This window comes from Drosophila yakuba, chromosome X (genome assembly GCF_016746365.2).
Source record: "Drosophila yakuba strain Tai18E2 chromosome X, Prin_Dyak_Tai18E2_2.1, whole genome shotgun sequence".
Taxonomy (NCBI): domain Eukaryota; kingdom Metazoa; phylum Arthropoda; class Insecta; order Diptera; family Drosophilidae; genus Drosophila; species Drosophila yakuba.
The window spans coordinates 23,806,744-23,820,798 of NC_052526.2; the positions used below are offsets into that span (position 1 = coordinate 23,806,744).

General features: G+C 39.6%; 1 protein-coding gene across 19 annotated transcripts in view; it reads left to right on the forward strand.

Annotated features, from left to right (window-relative positions):
• LOC26536261 (unconventional myosin-VIIa) overlaps nucleotides 1-14,055 on the forward strand; it is an 893,412-nt gene that overhangs the window by 58,455 nt on the left and 820,902 nt on the right. The window lies entirely within an intron of this gene.

Genomic DNA, 14,055 nt, shown 5'->3' on the forward strand with positions numbered 1-14,055 from the left:
ACCCGTCGGGAGAATTTATGTTTTAATTTTACATTTTTATATATTCTATTCAATGGGAACTAGAGCATATAATTGAAAGCTCGCCTAAATAGGTTTGTTAAATATCTAATATTACAAAGAAAACTGTCTGTCTGGTCTATCTGCTGGTGCAGATGGTGCAGAAAATTAATTCCCACGGGCCCTTTTTTCCTATTTATACCCGTTACTCATAGAGTAAAAGGGTATACTAGATTTGTTGAAAAGTATGTGACAGGCATTACGAAGCGTTTCATATAAAGTATATATGTATATTCTTGATCAGGATCAATAGCCGAGGCAGCGCAAGTTTGTCGATACATGTTGCTACGCCCACTCTAACGTTTTTTTTAAAATGTTTTGATATATTTTTATTACAGCTTATGTTTTGTCTTGTATATAAGACATAACCTAATGTTTGATCAGGGGAAAGCCGAGAAACGAAAATTAGTTTCATTAGTGAAACCACCGAGAAAAGTTTTGGCATTGCAGATTGTGTTTCTGAAGGGTCAACTTATGCCGATAGTGCCGATTGATATAATAACACGGAAATCTGATTTAAAGTTTAATTTTCCTAATGACAAAACTAAGGAACTACGATTTAAAATGATGACAAAGAAAATGATCTCAATGACATACCTCTATTCTGAAACTTTTACACGTGTTCTCAGTTCCAGAAGTTGGGGATTTTATTTTATGCTGAGTATACTAAAATAATTATTAATCGCGCACTGATTGTACTTGAGTCCAATGTTCAATAAATTACTCAATTAATTATGACTTAAAAGATGGAAGTTTAGGTACCCTACGGGAATATGTACCCACCACGGGAATCTAGATCGTCAGACCTAAAAAATCTATTCCTTACTGAATACGACAAAAAAATCCTACCGTTGGGCACCAATTCTGTTACGTAAGCGTGATACGTATGCACGTGTCCTGAAGAAGGCATACCGAGAATTAATATTACAAGTGCCTGTAAAAATAATTACATTCATACCGCTCGTCAGTCAGCAGTCCTCGCTGCTCTACAAGCTAAGCTGTTGCTTGTAATGTGTAACGTAGTGCGCCACTGTTCTCAATACAAGAAGGAATTATAACTCCTCGCGTTAGGCAGGCTTTCGAGGATCTGAGCTGCGGGGCACGCTTTAGATTCCGGCTCTAGCTCTTCGGCTTTGGGGGTGGTGGTCTTGCTCACCCAGATCTCGGACACGGACTACACATCACTATTAATAAAGACAAGAATTGAGCGTGCTTGCGGCAAAAAATTGGAGCTAGAACTAAACCGAAAGAAAATAAATAAAATAAATTCTAGAAAAAATAAAAGTTAGGAGAAAGGACGAAAGATAGAGGAAAAGACAGAGAGGAAACTATCATTTGCAAAGACACGGGTGTTGTTGTGCTCGCTTGAGGCCCACCCAACCTATGATCATCTTCCGCAGGAGCATGGCTCCGATGATCCTTTGAAACCTTACGACCGTGGAGTCATCAGTAGAGTCGGTAAAGGAAATGTTTAGTTGCTCATGATTTCGTTAAACATTAAATTTAATAAACATAAAGTAATTAAGACTAACATCGTATATAGGTAGTTTGATTATAAGCTTAGGTAGTTATAAGAATATTTATGTATCGCATGATTTAATAATATGTAGTAAAAATGTGGGGATTTAGATATAAATGTTAATTGTGATAAGAATTAAATTAATAAGAAATAGTTTCGATTAACTAATTTAATTCATTGGTAGACAACTTCTCGTTTAACTCCATTGTGAAATTTCTTGTAATTAAATTCAATTAAACTTCATTATAATTCACGACAAATTTAAAAAAAAATATTTAATTTATTACAGCGATAGCCAAATTTCAGTTGTTGCGGCATTTAATTCGTTTCTCAACTTCTTTTATGTCATTGCCATTTAATACATTTCTCTTAAGTTTTGAGTTAGCACTTAAAACAAGGTTATATCAACTCACGCATCTTATCAATCGGCGAAAGATCGATCTCCCTCGAAGGTGTGCTGAAAATTGTATGGCTTTGGCAGGCCACTTTGGGGTTTTAAGGCATTAGTTTAAAGAAAAGAGTCAGAAAGGCATTCTTCTACACAATTCGTTTCACTTCGCAACAAGAGAAATTTTCTTAGATTTTAACTAACTTTACTTAAATTATAAGAATAAATGTATTCAAATTTTTCAGAGGTTTTTCATTAACTATTAATGGCTTCTATTACCAGAATCAAATTCACAAAACATTTCATATGAGTGTCGTAAAAGTTAGGTAACTCGATACAGGTTATGACCAATTTGTGGCGAAAATGGCAAGAAATTTTAATTCGGCAGAACTGGGTTAAAACCCATTTAATGGTTTTGATTTAATGCACAAGAAAATTAAATCGGATGCTCGGATCTTCACTACCCCTTGGGGTTAGGTTCACTTTCTGAATCTCTTTAGGTTAATCCCACATGGGCACTGTGGTCAACTGGGGTCAAAATTATTGGGTCACTTTTGGCACTGCCAATTTCCATAAAATGTTCCATAAAACGCCAAAGCTGGCCACTGCGGGCTATTGCGCATGCGCGCTGTTGGCCAATTAAACTGCACTTGAGGTTATTTGCCGATCACTCTCCTACTGCTGTTGCTGCTGCTCCCTTAGTAGTCCATCCTGCCCCTCCCAGGGTGCTCCTCGGGACAGGACGCAAACTCGGCTTGCTGGGCTAGATCCGCTGGTTGAGGATGGAATATAAGGGTTTTCCAGACGGGCCTATGGCACTGGTCAGTCCGCCGCCTGGTTGCCTCCGTGGACACTCTTTCCGTGACCTGGGCAACAAAAGGTTATGCATCTGTATGCTAATGAAAACGGCTTTACTAACTTGAGTTTGGTTAAGCTTTCGCCGAATACTTTTTTTCCCGCCACCAGATTTTCACAATCCGCGTGGACACTGGCACTATGGGATTATTATATATCTTATCGGCAACTGCAACGATTTGCACTCTACCGGATCTCAAAAGGAATAAAATTTAGCACGGAAACGGATGGAGTCGCTTAGCACTTTTTCTTTGCCAAAGCATAAAAATTTCCTAATCAGACTAAAGCTTTCCAGATCTTCCCTGGCGCATCCATGAGCTATCTGGTATTTGTGTCCAAAACTCTGTTCTGGCAGAAATGCAGCTAGCTAATTAAAAATGCATGTGCATTAAAGCTCAGCTTAAACTACGTAAAGCTTTTACTGAAACGCATCGACGTTTATCACATAATTTAGTGCATACTTCTAGGCAGAAAATGTTTATATCTTTTATTGTTTATCAAAAATGTATTTAGCGGCTCTTCAGTCGCCACTACATGCTTGAGAACGCTATAGTCGAGTTCCTCCTCAGATACCCGTTACTCAGCTAGTGGAAGTGCGAAGGCGAAATTTTAAAACTGACAGTTTTATTTAGTTTTTCAGTTAGTGTGGGCGTGGCAAAAAGATTTTTGGTAATATTTGGCATTTCGTCTGACTCAACGCATCGTACGCAATTTGTATTATGACGTAATTTTATTTATTTTTCTCTTTTTATCAGGCGCTTATAAAACTCTCCTGTCTACGGCGCTATCCGGGCCGGGCTACGTGTATTGATGAGTATTGTATTGTTTTGTACTATGTGTATTGATCAGACCTGTTAAGCCCCTGCACTATGGGGCGAACGACCATTTTTAATGGTTTTAAAGCTTTAATTCGTGTATGACGATTAACAATAGATGTGAAACATAAATATATTTATTACAATAAAATTCTAGTACCTTGAATTTGGGTTGTTTTTTTTTTTAAGGCAAGACCACGCCCATTTTTCCTCAAATATATTACTATTTTTATCATGAACGTAAATCAAAAAACAGAACTTAAATATGTTGCTTCGTTCTCGAGTTATTAATTAATTCCACAAAAAGTGGTCGTTCGCCCCATAGTGCCCTGTATAGCTTTTTGGCGAATAAGTTCCATTTTATCCGGAAGGCTTAACACGGGTTCTAACTTTCAATGCTACTTTTAATAAGTGACCTAATCTCTCCGAAGCTTTTGGAAATAATTGCTGACTTTCGGACGATATAACCCTGGTAATGGTTTGCTCTATCATATCTTGAATTGTATTATAATCCACCGCTTGAGTTCGACGTGAGTCTAGAAATACCCTCACGGTGGTTGGTACTTTGAATCGCATCCAATACAGAACGCGTAGCACCACTGGTATTCAAAGGAAGTGGTTCCGGTATGATGGCAATATTAGCTCTAGCTAACTGGGCTAGAGCTTTGGCTAAGTTCCTAGTAGTTACTCCACGCTGAACCGGCGCTGTCGGCACAGGCAATGGCTGCGCTCGGAATGACGAACTGTTTCCAACCAGCTACAAGAATAACAACACGAATTCTCTTGTAACCAGGCTTCTACACAATTTTTGTGAAAGATATGCTTTCATATATTGGTGTTATCCTTAACCGTTGAGCAAAGGGCGCAATTATCCTCCACATTACCTTCCCAAGAAGTTATGGAAGGCTTATTAACTAAGGGCAATGCTTGTTATCTTAATTTTTTTTTAGTTTTATTTTCCTGAATTTGGCATTTGGTGGCAAGTTATAAATCGGGTAAATTGTATTAGCCTGCCGTATCTATAACTAGCGTTGATGACTGGATTATTGAAAGTCTGATTTCCCGATTGAAACGAGTGCGTTGACTAACTTTCTACAGGTTTCTGTTCGGCAAGTGGAAGCATTAAAGTGCATCCTCATAAGCTCCAGACAACTGATACTTCTAAAATGTATTTAAATGTATTGATATCCGATCAGAGTGAAATCATCAATATTCTTTAAGTGCTCGACCCTTTCGTTTGCACATAAGTGACAGGTAGCCTACCCAAACCCCTACCAATGAACAAAAGAGCATTGATAATTAGGGACACAAGATTTCCGAATGGCTGAAGTTAGGCTAAATTCATGGGTTGATGTAGAATCCTTCAGGTTTTTCGGTTTGATATCCGCGTCCGAATAGCAACATCGTAGGCCCTTCAGCGGGATATATAATAGCCACCCACATACCATGGTGTTTAATATTCCGACCCACATTAAACGTAATCTCCCTACTTAACGATCTGTAACGTGTGCTGCGGTATTGAGCGGTATCCATTTGCCAGCTGCTTCTCCTTAATCTTATCCTAAAAAGCAGTTCTCTCATATGTGGAATAGGACGTTCGTCGGCTGTGCGCGGCGATTATATAAAGCGTTGCTCCTTCGACGCCTCCTAATCCTGTTCAACAAACCGGACCATGCCGCCACAAACGATATCTAAACAAAAGAGAACGCTATAGTCGAGTTCCCCGACTATCTGATACCCGTTACTCAGCTAGTGGGAGTGCGAGTCTTCAACACTGACAGTTTTTGGCGGTTTGTGGGCGTTAGAGTGGGCATGGCAAAAAGTTTTTTTGCAAATCGATAGAAACTTACAAGACCAATACAAAAATGAAAAAATATCAAAACATCTTTCAAAAGTGGTGGGCGTGGCAGCTTTAGGCGGTTTGTGGGCGTTAGAGTGTGCCAACTCAAACGCCCACAAACCACCAAATGCAGTCAGTGTGGAAGACTCGCACTTCCACTAGCTGAGCAACGGGTATCAGATACAGCGACTAAAGCGTTCTCTCTTGTTTTGCTTGAGATATTGCTAAAGGATCCAGTTGCGATAAAGGCAGAACGAAACCTAGCATTTAACAGCTCCATCAAAACTTTTTTTACATGAGGAAAATTACTCGTTAGACTCGGACTTTGGAACAATGAACACACCAAGGAACAGATACGCTGATACCATCAGAAACAAACCCAGAAGTATTTTTTTCGAAAGCAACAAGCTCCGCTCCATGGCCTATACCCACCACTAACAAGATAACATTTGCTAACGTTTTAAAATCAGGTATGACGCCTCCAACCAAAAACACACAACAAAACTATAGCATAACTGAACAGCAAGAAACAATAACTGAAGCCATGATGCAAGCCTTACAACAGAGCATGATGGAATTTATGACATTCATGAGGACCACCATTCAAGACATGATGCGTAACCAAAACCTTTTGATACAAACGCTTGTAGCCCAATAATCAAAATAAACAATGTCTACCTTACACATAGCCACGTGGAACGCCAATGACGTTTCACAGCGCAAACTTGAGCTAGCTCAATTCCTACATGAAAAGCATATCGATTTAATGTTTCTTTCGGAAACTCATCTCACAAGCAAGTATTTTCAAATGAGAGACTACCACTTCTATGGTACAAATCATTACGACGGAAAAGCACACGGTGGGACCTCCGTACTCATAAGGAACCGTATGAACCACCACTTTTACAAAGAGTTTGCTAAAAATCATCTTCAGGCCACATCTATCAACATACAGCTGCAGGACAACACTCACCTCACACTAGCGGCCGTATACTGCCCTCCCCGTTTCACAGTATTGGAAGATAAATTCCTGGATTTCTTCCAAGCACACTTCATTGCAGCAGGCGATTACAACGCAAAACATACTCACTGGGGATCGCCACTTGTGTTTCCAAAAGGAAAACAGCTTTATAAGACTATAATAAAAGCCACTAATAAACTTGACCATGTTTCTCCTGGGAGTCCTACACACTGGCCATCAGACCTCAATAAGCTGCCTGACCTGATCGACTTCGCAGTTACAAAAAATATTTCCCGCAGCTTGGTCAAAGCTGAATGTCTGCCAGATCTGTCATCTGATCACTCGCCCGTACTAATTCACCTCCGCAGGTACGCAGAAAACGTGAAACCACCATACAGACTGACTTCACACAAAACAAATTGGCTCAGGTATAAAAAGCATATAAGTTCACACATTGAGCTAAACCCAAAACTCAATACTGAATCTATTTTAGAGAGTTGCGCGAGTACATTACAATCCATCCTTACTGCAGCAGCTCTTACTGCAACACCAAAAACACCACAAACATTACTATTAACTCGAATAAGACCAACCTACAAATCGAGCAAATCGTCCACGTAAAACGACGCCTACACAGAGAATGGCAATCTACCAGATCTCCAACAGCTAAAAGTAGCCACAAGGAAAGTGGCCAACGCCCTGAAACAACAACAGGAAGACGATTAGTGTCGATATATTGAGCAACTCACACCAACAGGTACAAAACATAAGTCACTGTGGAGAGCCCACTCAACTCTCCGCCCACCAACTGAAACCGTTTTGCCGATAAGGCATTCCGCAGGCGGCTGCCTCACACCAACAAAATGTATTTACGCCAAACCAGGCTACTAACACATTCGCGCTACCGTCCTCACCCGTAAACTGCCACCAGCAACACACCCCAATTGTGTTTCGTCCAAAAGAAGTCATTAAAATAATCAAAGACAATCTCAGCCCGAAAAAATCCTCCGGCTGCGACCTTATAACACCGGAAATGATCATCGAGCTGCCACACTCTGCAGTTCGCTACATAACCCAGCTCTTTAAACACAAAAAAAAAAAAAAAAAATTTTTGTTTCTTGGCTTTTTCCTGATCAAACATCATCTGATGTACTGTCTTATATACAAGACAAAACAAAAGCCGACAACATAAAAGTGGAAAAATTTAACTTTTCTTATGCTAGGGACATCTCATCTTTCAAGATAACTTTCCCAAATGAGCTATTCTCAACCATATGTTCTGGTGATTTTTGGCCGTGAAAGAGTTTGAAGCTAAGATTAAAAATAGAAAAAAAAGGGCCCGTGGGAATTAAACTTCCCACAAGTGGCCAGATCACTGCCCGATCCTCCTCTACTACTTCTAATTCTTTATCTTCAAAAAACTAAAATCTAGTCTCACTATCTGTTATCAAAATGTAAGAGGCTTGTGTAGTAAGCTAACTAATTTGTATTCTTATAGCCTTTCCTTTGCATCCCATATTATTGTGTTTACAGAGACTTGGTTTAAACCGGAGATACTGAAGTTTTTCCAGGTATGTACACAGTATACAGGCATGATAGCCCCTCCAGGCGGGGTGGTGGGGTCCTTGCTGTTAGGTCTACCCTCACGTCAGAGGAGGTACTTTTTAATGAGTTCCGTAACTTAGAATTCTTATGCGTAAAGCTGTCATTTTCTGATAGCTATGTTTATATTACGTGCTCGTACATTACGCCGTCTTCTGAATTTCCTGAATATATTAACCATTTGTCCGCTATCCAATCCGTTTCAAATAGACTGGCTGATAGGGACCAACTAGTTGTTCTAGGTAAAAATACCAGGCACTAAGTGGTCCACTGAAGAACAGTCTAATATTCTCCTGCCTATAGCACAGCATGACTTTATTGACGGCTTGCTTGACATATCGTTGTCGCAAGTTAATTATATTCGAAATTCTCTTGGTCGTTTATTGGATCTATGTTTTGTTACAAGTCCTGAAAGTGTGTTTCTGACTAGAGTAGCACCTCTTAGTCAACCAGAAGATCCATACCATCCAACTTTTGAGGTGACAATCGACACAGGTACCGTAATAAAAGAGAGGCCAGATAAGTCAACCAAACGAATTCATTGTTTTCGTAAGGCAAACTTTCGGAGGCTAAATCTTTTTATATCTGGCTTTAATTGGTCCGATCTATTTTCTTGCAGCATAATGGCCGATGCCATAGATATGTTTTATACTGCAATTAAATCATTTTTCAACTCTTGTGTTCCGATGCACTATCCGCCTACCTCTAACAAACTTCATTGGTTTAATAAAGAGTTGACACATCTAAGAAATGTTAGGTCCAGAGTTTATATAAAATTTAAAAATACCGGTTCTCAATCTATATTTTCTAAATATGTAAGTGCTCGGTTAAATTTTACCGTGCTTAACGCTCAGTGTTATAAGAATTATTTAAACCGTTGTAAGTTCCAGTTCGCACAGGATCCCAAACAGTTTTATAATTTCGTTAACACTAAGCGCTAAACAACCAGGTAACATCGGATCAGGCAATAGCCGATCTATTTGCCAAGTTTTTTCAAACCACATATTCTACGTTACCTCATTGTGAACGGCCTTACTCTTACGCGGTATCAAAGTCAAATTTAATATTCTGTCCCACTTTAAACGAAAGCTCACTGCTCTATGATCTTCGGCGAGTTAAGCCTGTCTATTCGCCAGGTCCCGACGGAATTCCTGGCTGTGTCCTTAGATTCTGCGCGGAAGCCTTGTGCAAGCCTCTACTAAAACTGTTTAACTTATCTCTGGAATCTACACAGTTCCCCCAAATATGGAAGGAGTCCTTTGTGATCCCTCTCCATAAAAAAGGTAGCCAATCGGATGCAAGCAATTACAGAGGAATCTCCAAATTGTCTGTTATCCCTAAGCTTTTTGAAAACGTTATTACTCCTCATTTGCAGCACCTTTGTAGGTCAATTATATCACCATGTCAGCATGGGTTCATGAAACGCAGATCAACAACTACTAACCTTCTGGAGCTAACCTCCTTCGTAGTACAGGGCTTCAAAAATAATCTTCAAACAGATGTCATTTATACGGATTTAAGTAAAGCATTCGACTCTGTTAATCATTCACTTTTTATAAAAAAAACTTGATTTATTAGGTTTCCCTGTTGATCTCCTAAATTATTTGAATGGCAGGACGCAACGGGTCCTCTTTAAAAATTCTCTTTCTTGTATTCTCCGAGTCACATCCGGCGTCCCACAAGGGAGCCACCTAGGTCCGCTCCTTTTTACCTTATTTATTAACGATCTTCCCTTAATAATAAATCATTCGCGTGTATTAATGTACGCTGATGATGTAAAATTATGCTTGCAATATAAGGACATTTTTCGCCATTTGGACTTACAATCCGATCTAGATTGCTTTCAAACCTGGTGCCGTGATAACGTATTAAACTTAAATGGCTCTAAGTGTAAAGTTATGACTTTTTATCGTGCCAACTCAATGCACGCAACTTACACTTTAAGTGGGTGCTCTTTGGACAGAATAACACATGTTGATGATCTTGGTGTTCTTCTGGACCCTAAACTTAAATTTTCAGACCATATTTCGTCTATTGTCAATAAGGCCAGGGGTGTGCTTGGTTTTATAAAACGGTGGTCAACGGAATTTGATGATCCTTACATGACCAAAACCTTATTTATTTCTCTAGTCCGTCCGATCCTCGAGTATGGATCACCTGTTTGGAGTCCACAATATGAAGTTTACTCGGACCGCATCGAATCGGTTCAAAAGAACTTCTTACTTTTTGCCTTACGGCACCTTAATTGGGAGGCAAACCTTAGATTACCTCCTTATTCAGATTAATGTAGATTAATGTTAATTAACTTACCCTCCTTAGCTAACCGTAGAATGATGCTTGGAACAGTCTTTATTTTTAACCTTATTCGTGGTGAGGTGGATAGTCCCGACTTGGTTAGTCGGCTAAACTTCACTGTTCCGAGCAGATTTACTAGAAATTACGTACCGTCAATTGTAGATGTAATTATGAGTTGCATGATCCCTACAGAGTATTATGTTCTGACTATTATAGATTGTATCCTATTATCTCTAATTCTGACTCTCTGCCGTTTTTAAAGCGATCAATACTAACATACTTAACGAATTCTTAGATCTTACTACTATATACATACATTTCCTCGTCCTTTACTGTCTTCTATATCGCGTCTATCTTCCCGCGAATACACGTACGATACACGGCAGCACCCCTCGGTCGGTTGGGTAGGAGGTGTGGCCGTGGGACTTGCGCGAAAAAAAAAAAAAGCATGGTTACCTTCCACAACAATGGAAGAGATCGATTATCATAATGATTCCAAAGCCTGGTAAGGATCACACAGTCCCTTCATCTTATAAATCAATAAGTCTACTACTCATGTATTTCAAAACTATTCGAAAAATGCCTGCTGATCCGACTTAATCTACATCTGAGAACCCACAACATAATCTCAGCCCATCAATTTGGATTTCGGGAAAGCCACGGAACCATTAAACAGGTGAAAAGTATAACAACGGAAGTAAAAACTGCTTTTGAAAATCGCGAATACTGTACAGCAGTATTTTTAGACGTATCCCAAGCATTCGACAGAGTCTGGCTTGACGGCCTAATGTTTGAAGTTAAAACAGCCTGGGGCTGGAGTCCCTCAAGGCAGCGTTTATCTATACCTCATCTATACAGCCGACATCCCTGCAAATAGTCGCTCAACAGTATCCATATTTGCCGACGATACAGCTATCCTTAGCCGTTCAAGGTCCCCAATCCAAGCTACAGCTCAGCTGGCATTGCACCTCATCGACATTGAGAAGTGGCTCTCTGACTGGCGAATAAAACTATCACGTGCAAGCACTAAATAGACAAGATTGCCCACCACTCTTGTTGAACAACATACCACTTCCGAAAGAAGAAGAGGTAGCGTACCTAGCAGTCCACCTTGACAGAAGTCTTACATGGCCTGAAGCCAAAACAAGAGAGAACGCTATAGTCGAGTTCCTCCTCAGATACCCGTTACTCAGCTAGTGGAAGTGCGGGAGCGAGCTTTCAGCACTGACAGTTTTTGGCGGTTTGTGGGCGTTCGAGTGGGCATGGCAAAAGGTTTGTTTGCAATCAATTAAAATTTACAGGACTAATACAAAATTGAAAAATTTTAAAACATTTTTCAAAAGTGTGGGCGTGGCAGCTTCGAGCAGTTTGTGGGCTTTAGAGTGGGCGTGGCAACATGAATCGACAAACTTGCGCTGCGTCTAGTTTCTGGAGTCTGTATGCTCAATCTCAACTTACTTGCTTTTGTAGTTCCTGAGATCTCAGCGTTCATACGGACGATCAGAGGGACAGACGGACATAGCCAGATAGACTCGGCTATTGATCCTGATCAAGAATATAGATATTTCATATGTTTGGAGAGCCTTCCTTCTTCCTGGTACATACTTTTCAACGAATCTAGTATACCCTTTTCCTTTACATGAAACGGGTATAAAAATAATAATTATAAAATAAATACAAATATGCATGTTGTTTACTGCTAAATTAATTTCTTGGGGAACGACGTGCGGACATAAGCACTAAAGAATTTTTGTCTACAAATATTTTTTAAACGTCGCAAACTACTCAAACTTATCACAATTTTAATGGTTTTAAAGCTTTAATTCGTGTATGACGATTAACAATAGATGTGAAACATAAATATATTTATTACAATAAAATTCTAGTACCTTGAATTTTATGTTTTTTGGGAAACATTAGTTTTTAAACACATTTATGATATTTTTAAGAATAAAAGCTGTGAAGCAAGAAGTAAAACTTCGATATTTTTTAAAAACAAGGTAAGCAACCCCCATTTCTTACTTTATTGGTTTAATTTATGATTATATTTTAAATTTTTTCGATCAAAAAATTTTTTTTGTACACTGAAAAAAAATTTGGGTTGTTTTTTTTTTTAAGGCAAGACCACGCCCATTTTTTCTCAAATATATTACTATTTTTATCATGAACGTAAATCAAAAAACAGAACTTAAATATGTTGCTTCGTTCTCGAGTTATTAATTAATTCCACAAAAAGTGGTCGTTCGCCCCATAGTGCCCTGTATAGCTTTTTGGCGAATAAGTTCCATTTTATCCGGAAGGCTTAACACGGGTTCTAACTTTCGATGCTACTTTTAATAAGTGACCTAATCTCTCCGAAGCTATTGCTGAAATAATTGTTGACTTTCGGACGATATAACCCTGGTAATGGTTTGCTCTATCATATCTTGAATTGTATTATAATCCACCGCTTGAGTTCGACGTGAGTCTAGAAATACCCTCACCTTTGGTGGGTACTTTGAATCGCATCCAATACAGAACGCGTAGCACCACTGGCATTCAAAGGAAGTGGTTCCGGTATGATGGCAATATTAGCTCTAGCTAACTGGGCTAGAGCTTTGGCTAAGTTCCTAGTAGTTACTCCACGCTGAGCCGGCGCTGTCGGCACAGGCAATGGCTGCGCTCGGAATGACGAACTGTTTCCAACCAGCTACAAGAATAACAACACGAATTCTCTTGTAACCAGGCTTCTACACAATTTTTGTGAAAGATATGCTTTCATATATTGGTGTTATCCTTAACCGTTGAGCAAAGGGCGCAATTATCCTCCACATTACCTTCCCAAGAAGTTATGGAAGGCTTATTAACTAAGGGCAATGCTTGTTATCTTAATTTTTTTTTAGTTTTATTTTCCTGAATTTGGCATTTGGTGGCAAGTTATAAATCGGGTAAATTGTATTAGCCTGCCGTATCTATAACTAGCGTTGATGACTGGATTATTGAAAGTCTGATTTCCCGATTGAAACGAGTGCGTTGACTAACTTTCTACAGGTTTCTGTTCGGCAAGTGGAAGCATTAAAGTGCATCCTCATAAGCTCCAGACAACTGATACTTCTAAAATGTCAAATCATCAATATTCTTTAAGTGCTCGTCCCTTTCGTTTGCACATAAGTGACAGGTAGCCTACCCAAACCCCTACCAATGAACAAAAGAGCATTGATAATTAGGGACACAAGATTTCCGAATGGCTGAAGTTAGGCTAAATTCATGGGTTGATGTAGAATCCTTCAGGTTTTTCGGTTTGATATCCGCGTCCGAATAGCAACATCGTAGGCCCTTCAGCGGGATATATAATAGCCACCCACATACCATGGTGTTTAATATTCCGACCCACATTAAACGTTATCTCCCTACTTAACGATCTGTAACGTGTGCTGCGGTATTGAGCGGTATCCATTTGCCAGCTGCTTCTCCTTAATCTTATCCTAAAAAGCAGTTCTCTCATATGTGGAATAGGACGTTCGCGGCTGTGCGCGGCGATTATATAAAGCGTTGCTCCTTCGACGCCTCCTAATCCTGTTCAACAAACCGGACCATGCCGCCACAAATGATATCTAAACAAAAGAGAACGCTATAGTCGAGTTCCCCGACTATCTGATACCCGTTACTCAGCTAGTGGGAGTGCGAGTCTTTAACACTGACAGTTTTTGGCGGTTTGTGGGCGTTAGAGTGGGCGTGGCAAAA